Below are 5,544 nucleotides of genomic sequence, written 5' to 3' on the forward strand. Positions count from 1 at the left end.
CTCCTATGTGTCGGAGTTCACCACCGATATCCGGCACAGGGCAGGTAAAGACAATGCCGTGGTGGATGCGCTCTCTCATCTGGCGACAACTCTCTCGCTCCCGGCCTTGACTGCACAGGCCCAGAAGCTGAACAGAGATGCAGGCTCTCTGGACCACCATCTCTGGCCTCGAGCTCAAGGACATTCAGTTGCCCAACAGCCCAGACACGCTGCTCTGTGCCGTCTCCACCGTCGCACCTAGTAGTCCCACCACAGTGGAGGTCGAGGGTTTTCAGCTTAGTTCACGACCTAGCCCACCCCTCGGTGAAGACTTCAGTGTGAATGGTGGCAGAGCGATTTGTGTGACACGGGCTCAAAAAGGAGGTAGCCGAGATGGTGAGGATCTGCACCAGGTGCAAGGTCCACCGGCATAAGCAGGCCCAAATCCAGCAATTTGACCCGTCAGTGCAGAGATTTCAGCACATCCTCGTTGACGTTGTAGGTGCCCTGCTGGTGTCCAGAGAAGTGCACTACCTTCTCACAGTAGTCGATCGGACCACGAGATGGCAGGAGGCCGTTCCCATCAAAGGGGCTTCTGCAGAGACGTGTGCCAGGAACTTAGTCATTGGATCGCTAGGTTCGGAGTCCTGGTGCACATCACCAATGACAGGGGCATCCAGTTCACTTCCGCGCTCTGGGCTCAGCTGGCTAACCTCCTGGGGGTTAAACTCCACCACACCACAGCCTACCACCCGCAAACAAATGGTTTGGAGGAGAGGTTTCATCGTCATATGAAATCCACCCTCATGGCTCACCTCACCGGCCAAGGCTTGGCAGATGAACTGCCCTGGGTCCTCCTCGGCATCAGAGAAGCACCCAAGGAGGATCTACAGGCATCTGTGGTGCTGATCTACGGCTGCCAGGTGAGTTCTTTGGCCCAGAGCTCAAAGTCACATCCGAGGACGCGAACCTTTTGGCAGATCTCTGCAAGAATCTATCCTCACTAGCTCCACCCCCCCCCCCCCCCCGCCTCCCTCACATCATGGCATCCGGCCGACACATCATCCCAAAGAGCTGGACTCAGCAGAATTTGTATTTGTTTGGCGCGGCCCACATATGGCACCTTTACAACGCCCGTACGAAGGTCCATACAAGATCCTCCAGCAGTCCGGCAGGACTTTCACTTTGGACATAGGAAGTAAAGATGAACTTTTCACCGTGGACCGTTTGAAGGCGACGCACTTCGACCTATCAGAGCTGGTGCAAATGGCAATGGCCAAATGCTGGGGCCGTCCCCCCAAGCGGCGGGACGCATAGCTGGTTCTGGGGGTGGTTGTGTGGTGGCACACTCTCTCATGGCGAACCGGCCCTGCGTGCCCTGGCGGGGCAGCCATGGGAAGATGGCACAGTCAGGGTTGCTCCCTGCCTCAAGTCTGTCCAGCGAGCGCCTGCGGCAGCGATTATGATCTCACAATGCATTAGGTGACTGAGCTCATACTGCCCTTATAGGGGCACGTGCTGAATTTGAAAAAAAGTCATTAATGACTTTCAATGTGGTGGCTGAGTCTTTCTTGGCTGTGTCCAGAACTACACAAACATACTTTCTAAATCTCCATTGAATTCTGTTGTAAATCTTTTTCTAAAATTTCTATTTCCTTCTCCAATTTATTAACTTCAGATGAATATTATTTTTTAAATTTTAGATTTCCTCTTAAATATGCCTTCAAAGCCTCCCATAAAACAAATTTACTATTAACTGAATCCATATTTATTTTCAAAAATTGCTGTATTTGATCCCTTATAAAATTACAAAATTCTACATTTTTTTAACAACAGAGGTGAATCTCCATCGGTATGTAGTATCAATCTTTTATAAACTGTACATATTATTAATAAAAGAGAACGATGCGATAATGTCCTGGTCTTATACTCAGCTGGTACAACATGACCTTTGTAATTGTGCCAATATTAAAAAATAAATCTATTCTAGAAAGAGAATCATGTCAAAATGAATACAACAAAAAAAATCTTTCCTCTTTAGGATTTAATCTCCTCCATATATCGACTAAATTCATATCTTTCATTAATGTTATCAATTGTTTTGCCATTTTAGTTACAGTTTTTGGAAATTTACCCACGATGGATCGAAACAATTAAAATCATCCCCAATCATAACTTTTTCATATGCCTGATTCAAATTAAGAAAGGAATCCAACATAAATTTCTCATCTTCTACATTAGGAGTATCAAAGTCCATGATTCTGAATAAATTTTACTATTTACAACTAAAAGTCGACCAACTGATTCAATTACTGATTCCAACTTAAATGATAATTTCTTTGTTCCTTCTCAGTTAAATGTGCTTCTTTCAAAAAAGCAACATCAACTTCCAGCTTTTTAATATAAGTCAAAAGTCTTTTTCTCTTAATTTGAATATTGAGTCCATTAACATTAAAAGTAGCAAAATTTAAATTAGTCATCATCTAAATTTACTTGAAAATCCTTCATGGTTCATGTAGTGGGACTCCAATCAATGATCATTATACAAAAAAAAGTGATACATCTCCTCAATAGAAAGAATATTAAAAAAAAACCAACAACAAAAATTATGCGGGAAGTGACTAATGCCACAAACTGGCCAATGACTTCAGAAGAAGCAAACAAAACACCCTCCCCTGAACAGAAGAGAAATAAATCATTTCAAGTACGATAAGCTTCCTCCAAATCTGTTAACATGATCATCATCAATGTCAACCAACTGTTGACATTCCCTCTCTTGCCCACCATTCTTCTTCTCCACTTGAGCTGGTTTGAACTGTTGAGAAAGACTTTCTTGACTTTTCTTCTGTTTATTATCAGGCAAAGAATTACCAAATGTACAAGCTTCAGTATCATCGCTAAAAAACTGGGATTGAAAATCTCCATAAAACTACTTTAAGAATAGCAGGGTATTGAAAAACAAATTTATATCCTTTCTTCCACAAAACAGCTTTGGCAGAATTAAACTCTTTACGACGTTTAATAACAGCTTGACTCAAATCTCATAGAAAAAAACTGTTGTTCTTAACAAAGGACCTTGATGTTTTCTTGCATTCTGAACTGCAAAATGTAAAAATCAGTTCTCTATCATGTTATCGCAGACACCTGATTAATACGGAACATTGCGGCTGTCAGGGAAAAGGCTTTTTTCCTAATTGCTCGATAAGCTCTATCCAATTCTAAACCATTTGGAAAATATTCTCTTTCCCAAAACCCATTTCTGAAAAAAAATTATACTGGGTCTACCCCTTCAAAATCTTCAGCAATTTTAACATTATTCCTTTGACTCTGATTCTCCAAAGCATTAATCATCTTTAATAAATCACTTCATTTTATTTCCCGTCCAGAAAAAGAATCCTCCATCTGTCCATCACCATGACAATCATGAAAATCCTCTTCAATCTTCTCAACTTTATCCTGTAACTTATCCACCAGCTTCACACACTTTGCCACATCAGACTTAAAGGTCAGCATTTCCTCCTTCATGTCAGCAATTCATTTTTCAAGGATGTAAAATTTGCCTTGACATAATTTCAATTTGTTTAGACAAAGTATCTAATTGAACTGCAGGGTCTGGACAATGAAAAGTTTCAGCCTTCTCCTGAACATGTTTAGATAAGGGCCTGCCCTTATATATCACCATTTCCTCTCCTTCTGTACCTGGATAAACCTCCTCTTCTTCAGTTCCACCGACTTCACCTTCTTCTTCCTCCATTGAAAGTGTCGATATTTTGACATGTCCATGGGGTCTGGTCCTCTCCCTCAATGGTCCAGCGTCGCTGGGCCATGAGAAATCGATCCCTTCCACACCACGGGCCAAACTTGACGTAACGCACATGCGTGGTTGTTGTTCATAACTGAGGGAAGACATCTCCAGGCTGCGGCGCCATCTTCGCCAGCACTCCGAGGAGTCATCTGTACCTTTCCTGAAGGTGGTCTCTGTGGACATGGATGGTGAGAAATCGACTCTCCAGGCTCCATCTCGAAGGGAGGCCCAAATTCTTCAGTAGTTGGTGGTTGCTTCTGGGTCATTTTTAAAAAAACTGTTTGAGACTGTTTTCAGTTATTGCAGTTAAAAAACAACACAACTTTTAAAATCGGGGTTTTAAGCAGTTTTGTCGGGAGAGGTGTCTCCTCACATCTCCCACCTATGCCATTGTGCCAAACCACCCCCCCCACACCTCCAACTTTGCCGCTCCATCCTCTCCCTTCAACTCCCGGCAGCGGACACCTTTGAAGATGACCCAAAGTCTGAAAAGCCGTTAGGCCACAATGACACAAAAGCAGCCGTGCCTGAAGCTCCGTTTTTCAGCGGATGAGTTCCCTGCAATTTCGCAGCACCACCTCAGGTTCAGTGCTTCCTCTTGCAACGCTCAATTCACAGCAAGCCAAATTCCAACTTCATCGAATCAAAAGTTGGGCATGGCACCAGATTGCGAGTTCCTCCTAGCCGTCACAATGGCTCCGGCAGCGCTGCCATCTCGGGCGCAGGCCCATGGACACGGGATGTCAAGTAAAGCCACCGTTGGCTCCCTCAACGGCCATTCAAAGGTCGTGTGGAGCCAACAGCAGTTGACTGGGTGGCTGGACCCCGCGAGAGCGCTGCATCTCCTCTCCCTGTGGGTGAGCTCCAGCGCTGCTGCAGGTCTGACAGCGTCGCCATCTTCTGCTAAACTAACAAGGACAGGAAAATGCCTGCTTGCATTTACTTTGTCGTTCCCCCTCATAATTTTGTAAACCTCTGTCAAACCTCCCCTCATTCTTCTATGCTTCAGGGAATAAAGTCCTAACCATTTAACTCAGTCCCGCCAACATCCTAGTAAATCTTCTCTGCACTCTTTTAAAAAGAGATTCTAAAGTGAAGTTTGAAATTTTATTGTGAAGCAAATTTAGACAGAACTCATAACTGTTTCCTCCCTCTCTCACTTTCTGACCACCGAGAGTTCAGCACTAATTTACAAGAATCCATGGGATGGTCTTACTGTCTCCTAATATTGCCGCAGCAGATCTCACAACCGGCGCAGCTGGGGACAGATCTTTGTTCAATGGTCCAAACCAAAACCCTCCTGACTGCCAACCTTTCCCCACCCTCCCCATGCTACCCATCTTGCTGATAGCTCCCTATAAGTGATCTTTAAATGAAGTGTCAGTTTGTTACCATTGATGGAAACAGAAAAGAAAACTTGTGTAAGAAAGTCCTGAATTGTGGAACATTTACCTGATAAAATTAAAAAATCAAAAAACTAACAACTCCCAGACCTTCCAACTTTTCCATCTAATGCGTTCATAGATGTTCAGAAATATTTGCATGACAGTCCATAGGAGGTCTTTAGAAGTTGAAAGTGTTTCCACTCCTGCAATCAGTGTGCCCAAAATAAAGACGTATCTGACTGCAGCAAATACTTTTACATACTTAACCTAATGTCGCTCCCACCCATTGGAAGGACATGTCCTGAGGTGGGGGGACACATAAAGGTAATGTCATTGCAGCGATACATCAGTTGAAATAAAATTGGGAACGGTGAG

The sequence above is a fragment of the Narcine bancroftii genome, chromosome 6 (genome assembly GCF_036971445.1).
Source record: "Narcine bancroftii isolate sNarBan1 chromosome 6, sNarBan1.hap1, whole genome shotgun sequence".
Lineage (NCBI taxonomy): Eukaryota > Metazoa > Chordata > Chondrichthyes > Torpediniformes > Narcinidae > Narcine > Narcine bancroftii.